The 12827-nt window shown below is 44.5% G+C and overlaps 1 protein-coding gene across 4 annotated transcripts in view; it reads right to left on the bottom strand.

Annotated features, from left to right (window-relative positions):
* The window catches only part of SLC38A3 (solute carrier family 38 member 3), a 164600-nt gene that overhangs the window by 42332 nt on the left and 109441 nt on the right, over positions 1 to 12827 (bottom strand). The window lies entirely within an intron of this gene.

Raw genomic sequence — 12827 nt, 5'->3', positions numbered from 1 at the left:
TCTCTGCCAAATGGTAGGGCTGTGTCTGTCAAAGAAAACAATCCTAATCCAACATGAGGCACTGTGGCAAATTCTTGCCTTCATCCCAGCAAGCCACCATTAGCATTTCTTCCATAGCCAATTAAAAAAACATCCAGTAAACATACAGGAACCTATTGGCAACCTCTCACATCCTGCTACAGTCAACTTTTTAAAAACCCAGTCATTTCCAAAGTAAACATAAAGGAAGCTATTAGCAATCTCTCACATCCTATTACTATTCCCCTAGGTTTCCTGATGCACAAGATGGGCCTGGAAGCAGCATCCTTCAAAGATGCACTCTCTCTAGTCAGCCCACCTTCCATCTTCAGCTATGCAAACCTCTAAATAAAGAGAAAAAGTAATGTTGTCCCTTGAAACCTAGAAATGCAGCTAGAAGAATGTAAGTGAAATTCCGACCATTCTAATCTCAATGTTGCTTCAGTGATTTGCAAGGAACTACAAATGACCACCATGTCACTTCAGTGCTCTGTTAAACAAGTCATCTGAGTCATCTTATTTATCTAGCATTAAGCTTGCATCATATAAATGCATAATCCCTACTTCCAGGCTGCCAGCTATCTGCCATGTGACTGTTCCACTGGAATATTTCTTCTGTGCCACCAACCTTTTCCTCCTTCAGGGATGAGGATGCCTGGACAAGCAGCTGGACCACTTGCATCAGGGACAGAGCTCTGGGGCAAGAAAGCCACCCACATGGTGCTACAGTCTTGTCATGCATCTGAGAAAGTGGACTGTAGCCACATCATTATGCCATAATAAATTTGTTTTTAAGGTGCCTTTTGTGTTTTTAAGGTGCCAAAGTATCATCTGTGGTTTAAGCTACCCACAAACTGGAAGAAACAAGACAGTACCAGTTTGTCGTTGAGGAATTTTAATGTGAGAAAGAACCATTGTAATTCTTTCCTGAATTTACAGTATGCTGGATTCTTGATGGCTCAAAGGATTTTTTTTTGGAATGACAGTGACTTGTAATTTTGAAAACGGCAAGTGATAGCAAGTCTACCACCCACAGTGATAAGAAGTTCTTGTTTGCTTTGCCGCTAGGAAATTGCATGTAATTTTGAGTTAATTGTTTTTTTCACTTATGTCATCCTATGTGGTCTTTAATTATAAAAGCCCATCTATTATAATTTGGATTTCCATAAATGGTCAGATGTGATGATCCAGGGAAATGTCAGGAGTAAATGTCACCACAAAAGTAATTGTGCAATGATAAGGCAGGCATGAAACACATTAAAAACACCTCAGACTGGCATGGACTTGCAGAAGAGTACAGAGTCCATGTCCTTTCTTTCTATGGCACACAAATACTCTGATGAAAATTCCCAGCAGGTTGCGCTTCGGAGTTCTCATGTGGCAAGATGGAACTTCAAAACCTTGTTTTTGTTTGCTTATCTCCTCTTAAAAGAGGGGTGGGGCAGGGGTGAGAGAAAGAGAGAGAGAGATTAGATTCCTCCTGACACACAGAACTGGATCTCACTGCAACATACATTCTGAGGCTTTACTACATAAGATCAAGAGTTCATGCCTCACCTTCTGTCCCATTAACAGATGAATAATGAAGGGTGAACCATGAGGTTTTTGTTCCACCCTACTGGGAATTCAGTACATGATAAACCAATGGTGCCAAAAGACTTCCCATATCTGATAAGTTAAAACATAAAAAGAGTTCTGCTGAATCAAGCCCATATAGTCCAGCATCCTGTTCTCACAGTGGCCAATCGGCTACCTATGGGAAGCCTGCAAGCAGGAACTGTACTCTTCCTCACTTGTTATTCAGGAACGCACTGCCTCTGATAATGGAGAAGGAACATAGCAGGTAAGTCACATTAAGGGTTACATAGAATGCTCATTAAAACCAGTGGGGAGGATGGCCGTTTCCATGGGACAGCAGTGATCACACACACACACCCCTCTGTAAAAGATGGCATCATCAAGTATTATTCAAACTACATAATATGTTTCCTCCTAGAAACTGAAAATCCTTCCTCTTGGTCTGTGGCTCAGAAGTCTTACCATTGTGTGATGCGATAAGCATTTCCCCCCTTATGCAGCTCAGGTACTTGAGAAAATCTGTTTCTGAATGGCAAGTGCCATGGCTGTGACTGATTTCCATCGCTCTTTATTTAATTTAATGCACAGAAAAGGTTTCTGCCTCCATCCTGACTCTGTGTGAAATCCACAGATCGAGCAGGCCTCCGCTGACAGCTGGCAGCGTCTGACAGGAACAGCATTTTGTTCCATAGCTGGCGTGCTTCCCAGAATGCAATTCAGCTGGGCACCTGATTGGCAATATTAATGTGGAAATGAGGCGGTCGCACAAGATGCTAATGATTTTTAAACACTTATTTGAAAAGTATTTTAATGAGTTGACAGCGGGAAATAGGGAGAGTTAAACAAAATCGATAGAATGGGAAGGCAGACCCTCCCTGAAACTGTTTGCTTTGCTTTGAGATAAGGTCTTGCAGAACAGCAAATAGAAGTAACCTTGTGTACAAAGGGGTATGTGTATGCCTAATTACAGTATCTGAGAGTTTGCATGGCATGTAAGCATTTCTTTTACATGGAAATGTACTGTGCATTTCTCTGCTGTGTGGCTGTACTTTGAGTCTATCTTTGCCTGTAAAGGGAGACTTCTGGAGGCATCTAGGAAATGGATGTATTACTCTTGGGTGCACACAAGCAATAATGTGCATGGTGTCTGCTAGATAAGTACTGGCCTGAACAGACTGCATGCGCTCAGGAGCACATCACTATGTGCTGGAGCACATCTAATTTCCGACAGCTCACTACTGGCTTGTGATGTTGGTGCTTGTGTGCTGAGGCTGATGCTTGCGTGCACACCATTATATATTGCCCCCTGGAAGCGGTGGGCTGCTTTCATCTGCCCAGAACTCACCACGTAGTGTTGGAAATCCTCCTGGAGATCCTCCCCAACACACTCAGGACCATGTTAAAAATGACAGAAAGCAACCACATTAAACATTTGCAAGAAACTGTCAAAATCATGGACTAAAACAGAGAAGAAGATTCTCACCAAACAAAAGTTATCCAGGCAGTTACACAGTTTATGGCAATTAATAAGAGCTTTGCTGGGAATAAAAGGTTTAATATTAAATAACTTTTGTGCATGCACTTACTAAAGCAGCAGGCAGTGGGCACATGGTCTGCTAAACACTGGCCATGCATGCTCAGGACCCTATTTAATATTCCAAGCCAGGGAAGAACTCCTGGGGGAAATAGTGCTCAATTCATAATAATACATTACGAGCTGGACAAACACATATGTCAAGCCAGGTAATTTTTAATTTTGGAGCCAAATTTATTATTATGGTAGAGTGCTCTATTGTTTTTGGGCTTCGGCCCAAAGACACAACAAATCAAATTCCCTTATGCTGATAGCTGTCACAAGAAGTAGCTTCAAGTGTTGCAAGTCAGGGGCAAATCAAGACATGTTGGGAGCAGCCATATTTGTTGTTCACATGCCTGGCCCCCATCTAAAATGGGGAGTGGATGGGTGTTAGGATGTACTTTTTCTGAAATGGGTGAAATGAACCCCTAGCATGTACACTTTCCAACACTGCAGGCACATTTCTCTCCAGCCACATTCTGATACAAAACTAATTCAGCATGGACAGGGCAGAATTCTTAGAATGTGGGGAGGTAAGATGGGGAAAGGCTCAGTTCCCCTCACCCACCCACATTTTTGGTTGTAAAAAGCAGCCTACCTCACACCCCATTTGTAGATGTGAATGTGCCCGACAAATGAATAAACAAGCATAGCCACCCCCTGTCACATTTAGTTTGGCCTAAAGGGTACACAACAATGTTTTTTAGTCCCAGCACAACTGATTTGTTCTGGGGGTCATTTGCTCCAGCAGCACAGGATGTTCCTGGGGAGATTCTGGCCACCATCATTCGCATAGGGCCTGCTGCCACTGATGCCTGGCTTTGGTAAACATAACCCCTCCCTGTCCTCTTAATCTCCCAAGGCAAAGTAAGTTTTGATTCTTTGAATAGGGGAGGAGAGACCAAAGAGCAGGGGGCTGGTACGTTCCGGCCCTCCCACCCTTTTTACAGAGGTAGTAGGGGATTCTGATGGGATGTGGGTGGCACTGTGGGTTAAACCACAGAGCCTAGGACTTGCCGATCAGAAGGTCGGCAGTTCGAATCCCCGCAACGGGGTGAGCTCCCGTTGCTCAGTCCCTGCTCCTGCCAACCTAGCAGTTTGAAAGCACGTCAAAGTGCAAGTAGATAAATAGGTACCGCTCCGGCGGGAAGGTAAACGGCGTTTCCATGCGCTGCTCTGGTTCGCTAGAAATGGCTTAGTCATGCTGGCCACATGACCCGGAAGCTGTACGCCGGCTCCCTTGGCCAATAAAGCGAGATGAGTGCCGCAACCCCCGAGTTGGCCACAACTGGACCTAATGGTCAGGGGTCCCTTTACCTTTACTAGGGGATTCTGAGTTGGTCACAACAGCTGGAGTTAAATGGCGTCAGTTCTGCCGTGATTCTAATGGGATGTTAGACATAAATGAGGAAACTGCCATCAGAGACAAGTTATATTAGGATCCAAGAATTTGTTATAGTGCAACCAAAAAGTGAAACTTGGGTTTTCAAAATAAGCTTTGGTCAACTGCTATCAAAATTTTGGGAGTGGGGGCACAGTGAGGGAGAGGGTGAGAAAGCCTTATTGTGCAGGCACAGGGCTTCCGCTGAGGGAATTAATTCCATGAATCCCACCCAAAATGTTTACCTCTCCTAAGGATACCTTGGCCCAGGCCTGGGTACCCTGCAATGCCTCTTAGCCTTCGAAGAGACACATTGAAGAATGAAGGGACAGGCAGGGGCTGAAATCAGGGGAACCACAGCAATAGGCTCATGCAGGCCCTTATGAACCATCCCGTGGCTGTCTGGCGCTTACCTATAGTATAAATCAATGCGATGCAGATTTCATCAATGGCATTGAACTAAAAACAAGTCTCCAACAAAATAGAGAGATTAGGAGCCTCCAAGAGTATGCTCCAGATAACTGGCTCTCAGACTTTGCATATGAAGGAAGAACCCCTTTACTTTCGACACTAGACAGTGCTCAGTAATTTTTTTAACCAATAACTATGAGTCAACAAGATTCTTGATGACAGATTTGTCTGTCTTGGCTGGAGGCAGTCATAATGGATGTGTTTACTGATTTTATTATAATCTTGTAATCTGTATACTGCCTTGAAATACTTCTACGAAAGTGTGAAATACATACACACACACACACACACACACATATGTACATACATACTCCCCCTTCCTTCCATTTTCCTTTTACTACTTATATTTTAAGAAAGCTGTCTGCAGCTTGAAATGTTTTGGAATTCCTTTTGTTGTCAATAGAGTTACCTTGCTGTGAGCCACAGTTCTACTGTTAGACCACCTCCAATAACAGCAGATGCTGGGGAAAGTCTCTCTCCGCCTCTTAGAAGGCAATAACAGCACATATACTCGCTCATTTCACTACAGTAGTGGTTCTCACCTGGCACTCTCAAAGCACCTTTGCAGAATTTTACTCTGCATGGCTTCTCTCTCTGTCTCTCTCCAATACAGACCCACATTATTATCCTTATTTAGAAATGGAGTATCTGAATCACTCGGATTAGGAGGCAGGTCCCAGGACACACACGGAGCTGGAGCCACAAATAGAACCCAGGCGTCCTGACTGCCTCTCACCACCACCACCCCCGCACCCCACCACTGCTGATCTGTGGAACACACAGTTTGTTGTGGTGTGTAGCAAGGAGATAATCCCCAGTAGCCTGCTGCTTAAACTCTTATTAACCCAAGTGCTTGGGTCTCTTGCTGTTTGTTCTCACTGCACTGCTGTTGCCAGAGGTCCCTTATTTTAAAGGGTCGTTTGTTATTTCCAGTGGAACATTCCTTTATTCCTGTTTTTCCAAATCCACACAACAGACCCGAGCTCCATAGTTCTTTGAGAGCATTTAATCCGGCAGCCCTAGCCAGCAGAGAGGCCTTCGCTCTGCTCCCCCTTTCCCTTGTCCTGTCCTTCCTCAGGAGACGAGAGCAGATGCTGGTGGACAGAGAGAATCTGAATTAGCTATACTGCATGTTCCCAATCAGATAAATCCAACAGGATTTTAACTGTAATTGAGCTGAATGAAACCCTCGCTTTATTCTACTGGGTATGGATAGGAGCTCTCTCTTCCCTTCCTACACCCCCACTGTTTCTGCTCCTGTAAATATTTCCATCTCCAGAAAGTTTTAAATCAGGCAACAACCACAGAGGCAAGGAAGACTCTGGGGCTGTTGCATCTGCATGTGAAGTACAATGAGGTATAAGGGGGAGAAGGGCCACAAAGCAATGAATGTGGCATGGTGGTATGGAGCCTGCAGCCCTGTAAAATAAGGCACATTTGGCACATTCAAGGGAGCTTAGGTCCCTGAACCTTCCCTTCAGTTTTCTTACCTTTTCTTTGTTAAATAACAAACAACCCCTGAGGTTTTTTGCCCATTTATTCTCCTAAATGTCCAACGGTTACCAGTACATGCACAATTAGCAGCTTAAATCCAATTCCAAAGAGACGGCGACACACAATTCTTGGTTTCCATTTGGGGGTGTGTGTGAATTGTGTCTTAAGCATTTAACACTAGAGAAAAAGGTGGTGCTGGTAAGACCCCTTTAGAGCACATGAATGCTCCATCTCTCTCTTCAAAGGGTATGTAAAACAGGAACAGACATGATCAATACAGATAATATGATATCAATTTTACAGTGTGTGCTCAAAGCAGAGTTACGAATTCACCTGCTCAAACAGAGATGATTTTAGCGTTATTTTCTATTCCACTCAATGGGACTTACATTTGAATAGCCATGTATAAGACTGCACTGTTAAATCTTGTTGTTCAGGCCAAACTAGACTTTTGCCACATAGTTTGCTGATGCACAGCTTTTCTTTAACCAACAGGGGCCTGGGAGTGGGGGTGAGATGGACTGGGTCAGTTGTGTGCCGGAAGAAAGCTTAAAGACTAAAAAGGTTATTATGGCAGAAGCTTTTGTGGACTAGCATCTAAGTCTCATATGCATTAAGTGTTATCCTAAGTTGTCAACTGCACATTTATTATATATACACACAAATATACACAGGGTGTGGGTTTGTGGGTGCACGTGCGCGCACGTACACTTGGGGGGGGAGGTATTGTAAGCAGTGAAGTCAGAGGGAAATGGAATGGAAAAAGTGACAATTAACAGTGACTATTTACAAAGCAGTGCTGGTGATAACAAACATCCTGTCATTGGTAAGTGATTTAACACATTTAGTGTCATTAAAAACTTATTATCAATATTCTAGGCTAACCTCCTGATAAATTGCAATGCAGTAGTTTCCTTTGCCCAAGAAGGGCCTCTCTTAAGTTCAGTAGTGGAGCGCCTCTATCTAGAGTCATCTCCCTCCATTACACACAGATGGAGATAAAGGACTTATCACACAAAAGGTTATGGCCGACATTCACTGATCATCTGGATAGAGCTGAGATTATACACCACAAAAGAAAGAGCTAAAGTTACTAGGATGTTCCTAATGCCTCCAATTGCCTAAATCTGGCTTTGAATGCTAGTAATTATAGGGAAAGAGTTCCTGGAGCTCAGTCTTGATTTGAAAATAGAAAGCAAAGTGAAGCCCACCTTAAATGCAGGAATCGCAGCTAAGTAGGCATTACAGAAGTAAAGACTAGACCACCCTTTGGGTCCCTTCTAACTCTACAATCCTATAATAATGGGAGCTGCTCCCCTTTGCTATGTGGTGTTGTCTGGTGCTAGAGCAACCGAGAAAACACACACATATTACACCCCTTGCTCCTAAGCAGCATAAGAAAAGAAGGAGATTCTGTATTTGCTATACAGTGGTACCTCTGTGTCTGCGCGGGTCGTGATTCACCGCTTCTGCGCATGATGTCATTTTGACCGTTACTTCCGGGTTGCCGCAGTGCGCAACCCGAAAATACTTATCCTGAAGCTACTTCAACCCGAGGTATGACTTTAGTCTGCAAGTGGGCCAATATTTTGTCAATTTCTTTGAAGACCCTGAATCAGCCACGCAATTCAGCCAAAATGGTCTGGATGATAAGCAATTTGGAAGCATAACCTCCAAAATGGTACAGAGGCTGTTTTGGAAGCACCACTGTTAAGCAAGCATCACTCACCTATCCGAATTCTTCCTATACACAGCAACCTCAACTGTAGACTGCCCAAATTATGTCATGTTAATTCGGTCCCACAGTTTTCTCTAGCAAAATCCTGACAGCATATGAGGAATAGCTCAGCAGCACTGCAAGCAGTAAATATGAAAATAGAACCATCTTCTAGTTCATTTTAATTTTATTAAGAGAATAAGAGTAGCGTAAAAGATGCAATTAATTCTCAACCAATGTCAGTCCTGCAAATGTCAACCTATCTACTAATCCAGTGGCTGCTGTAGCACCATTGATCTTATCTTGCCATGGCTACAGGAACAAATTTGCAAGGCACATTAGGACTGAGCTGTTAGCCTCCTATATTTTCTAAAAATTATTTTGATCCAGAAATATCTCAGCATCTCTCTCTCTCTTTCATGCATACACAGACAGTCATTAAGGAAAACTGCTACAAGGCTGTACTTTACTAACAAACAGCTGCATAATTACATAGGAATTCGGAAACCCCACAACCCACTACCAAAATTTAGTAGAACAAAAGACGTTGACCATAAAACCACCCTGGGATTTTTGGATGAAGGGTGGTATACAAATAATAATAATAATAATAATAATAATAATAATTGCAAAACTCTCACTACTGCCAGGATCTTGGTTTCTGACCTGATGTCAACAGATCTACGCAGACAGTGCAAACCTCTGTTGTGCTTGTTTCTCCATCTGTAAGCCATGACTAACACTACAGGCCAACCATCCCTGCAATTAGAGTAGAGCAGGGTTATTTAAATCTCTCATTTGTACTAAAATACCAGCTGCTGTGTTCCAGTTGTTTGGTGCCATATTATTTACCAAGTGAAGCAGGCTTCCTTGCATGAATTTGCCATGGCTTCACCATTCTGGATACAAAAGCATAAGAAAGAGGTGGGGTACCTGTGGCTCTGCAGGTGTTCTTGGACTCCAATTCATCACAGTCCCAGCCAGCATGGCCAAATATCAGGGAAGATGGCAGCTGGAGTCCAAACAACATATGAACAGCCACAGGTTCCCCACCCCAAAGATATCAAAGCTTGAGATCACATGCTGACATCATTTAGGGAAGCTAATGGCATGCTAAGACCCCCACTTCACACCTGATGTTGCTGTGAAACTCTGGTGAACAAAGTTGCCTAATCTATTTCCATGGGTCAGCCTTCTCACCTAGAAAAAAAGCAAAACCTTTTTTGGTTGCAGGGAAACCATCATAAAAATCTATACTGAATTGTCCTTGTGATGGTGAATTGAATCCTTGCCACAGGCAGAACGTATCCTGTCTGGGGAGGGGGTTAGACAGAACATACATGAGGGAGACAAACACAGGAAAGGAAGAGAAAAAGGTGAGAAGATGGGGAGAATGAGTATGCATCTGGAACAGGTTTTGGTGGGTGGGAGAAGCGGAGGGTCATAGCTGGGGGAGTTGCCACACTTTGGGGGCCCTCATGCCTGGCACTGGTGGCCATAGCTGGCACCTTCGACCCAGCCAGCAAGGCTTTCCACCTCCGCCCTTCCAGGGGAAAGGCAAAGGTAGGAGGTGGTGGAAGAGAACCTGACTGGCAGTGCCGCCACTAGAGAAGCTGAAAAATAAAAAAGAAAGTAAGCCAGGGAGGGAAGAGAGGTACAACAACTCATGTGATGGGAGGAGCGGAAGAGGGGCTGCCACTAAAACCATCACTATGTAGAGAGGAGGCAGTAGAAGCGGGGGGGGGAGCCAACGGGGGGGGGCACAGTGATTTGTCCTAGGCTCCACAAATCCCTAGGGAAGACATATGGGGGGGGGAGGGGGGAGAAAGACTGTCCCATGATCAGCTGATTTGGTAGATAGATGGCAGGACTTATGCATTGCTGTTGACTAGCCAAAAGATTGTGAGGGACGCAGGTAGCGCTGTGGTCTTGCCAATCAGAAGGTCGGCAGTTCGAATCCCCGCAATGGAGTGAGCTCCTATTGCTCGGTCCCTGCTCCTGCCAACTTAGCAGTTTGAAAGCACATCAAAGTGCAAGTAGATAAATAGGTACCACTCTGGCGGGAAGGTAAATGGTGTTTCCGTGTGCTGCTCTGGTTCGCCAGAAGTGGCTTAGTCATGCTGGTCACATGACCCGGAAGCTGTCTGCAGACAAATACCGGCTCCCTCGGCCAGTAAAGCAAGATGAGCGTCGCAACCCCAGAGTCATCTGCGACTGGACTTAACGGTCAGGGGTCCCTTTGCCGTTTTATCTTTAGCTAAAAGATTGCATGCAGGCCTTGCACACTTGTTCTATAATGGAGTGTACATAGGCATTTATAGTACATTGGAATAATGAATGACAATAACACTGTTGTCCCTTTTCATTTGTTCCTTAGAAATTAGAAAAAGGGGGAATCTTCTGACTGACCGTTCATGGAATACCTGTGAATAAGTCTGCCAAAGAGATCTAGGATGCAAGCTACTGAGAAGATCTTTTGCATAAGCACCATTGAACCAAAATGAATGGGAATTACAGAGCTCCCATTCCTTGCAACAGGGATTTTGCAGGAAGAGGACTTCGGCTATACCAACAATAGATAAGTCAAAAAATTGCAAAGAAACTCAAAAGGGGGAAGAATTGTCAGTGTGTATAAAAATCCCCCAATCCCACCCTTGCAGTATTTCCAATAAGGGTATTTTGCAAAATGAATTTGGTTGCCTAAAAGAATATGCTGTAGCCTACAAAGCTAGGTTTTCATCCAGCAATGCTCATTCCAGGGTTCCCCAGCAGCTCAAGTTACAAGGAAAGGTCCCAGATAAAAGCCTCCTGGCTCACCCTTCACTCTCCTGGAGTTCTGGCAAAGAAACGGGGACTCAAAGCCCAAGCCTGCAGGCAGGCAGGAAGAGCTGGTGTCTTCCCCTTCGGCTACACAAAAGGAAATAGGAAGGAGAGAGCCTGCTGACAGGCAACCTAACAAAACAAACAAACCCCAGTGGCTGTGTGCCTGAATATAATGAAGAAAGCATCACACTCTTTCATGTGGGATGCTGGAGGCAGGGTGAGTGGAGAGGAAAGGAAAGGCAGCTATAACCTATTTTACCTTTCAGTGACTGATTTGCTGGTGACGAAAAGCAAAGGTGGGCTCTGTACAATGGTGCAATTTAAAACATTTCATTGCTTTGGAAAGTCTGAGTGTCTAGAAATAAAGACAGGAGCTCAGGGAAGCGACGAGAGCCTTAAGTCTCTAGTCACCAAGGGCCCTATCCTTACAGCTGCATTGTTCCCAGTGCAAAGGCACTGTGCTCTGCATGGGAATATCTTTGAATGTTAGTCTAGTATTATTTTTTTGCAGCTGCTCTACAAGGAAGACCAGTCCTGTGTTGCAGGTGGCAAGGGAGCTGCACTAAGGCAGAGAGAAAAGCTTGCTCCAGACCACCAAATGATTTCACAGCTAAGGCAAAATTTGGCTCACACTATGGGAAGGGCAGAGCTCAGTGGTAGGGCATGTGCTTTCCATGCAGAAGAGCCCCTGTTCAATCACCAGCATATCCAGGTAGGGCTGGGAACACACTCTGCCCCAAACCCTGGAGAGCTTCTGCCAGACTGACTCATTAAAAGGGAGCCACTAGCAAAAGGAAAGTCTTGCCCATATCAAACTTAAGATGGGGATCATCTGGCCCAGGACATAAGGCTATATCCAGGGCTCCCTGGTCACTTGCCACTGAAATGAAAACTACTTGAAGTGGGTGGAGGGACACAACTGGCCATCTCTTTCTCATGGAGCAGCAAATCTCATGGAGCAAATCCCTGCCAGTTGTACATCTCGAAAGGAGAATTAACCAGCAGTAGTCCAGCTTCAGCAACATCTGCTGCCTGTGTGCTTATAATCAGGTACGCCAGTTGCCATCTACGTGGCACAGAGAATGGAGGCAGTGGCTTGCACCTCTGCCTCAGCCCCTCCACATCAACTGGAATAGGGTTTGTGTACTTCAATGTGGACCTCTGGTTGCATGACCGCAAGCATTTATTGATAATGTAGAGAGAGCCCACCCTGCCATTATCTAACTGGATAATTAAAACATTGGTTTTTCTCCCACCTCTTATTAACTGCCATCCATTTCTCTGCCTGGTATACCTTGAGTATGTCACTAAATTTCCCTATAACTGGATATTAACACCTGCCACATTTGATGCACACAGAGTGGGCTGTGGAGCTAAACAACATCATAAACATGTCCACAAAGACCTTTAAGGAGAAAATACATGTTCCCTGTCTCTAAAGTGCTGTTTCTCAACCATATTAGACAGGTTGCCCCTGTTGTCACAAATTCACACTTTAGGTTGGTGGATTCATCCGACTGTATTCCTCCCTTCCAGCCCAGTGGGCAAGGAAGAACTTGGCCTATACAACAAATCTGCCTTCTATCTCCCCAAAGAATTTCATGTGTCTGCTCTTCCCAAGAGGCCAGCTATTGAGCTGCTAAAGCCTCTATTACTGTATTTAACAACTGGCTTGTTAGAGAATTAAGCATGCCTGGATTGCCCTGATAGTGATTAACAGGCAGACAAGTCTCCTTGCCCAAGTGTGACCGGGTAAGGTAGACAATGCA

Source organism: Podarcis filfolensis, assembly GCF_964270895.1.
Source record: "Podarcis filfolensis genome assembly, chromosome: 2".
Taxonomy (NCBI): Eukaryota; Metazoa; Chordata; class Lepidosauria; order Squamata; family Lacertidae; genus Podarcis; species Podarcis filfolensis.
This window is presented reverse-complemented; position numbering and strand designations above follow the sequence as displayed.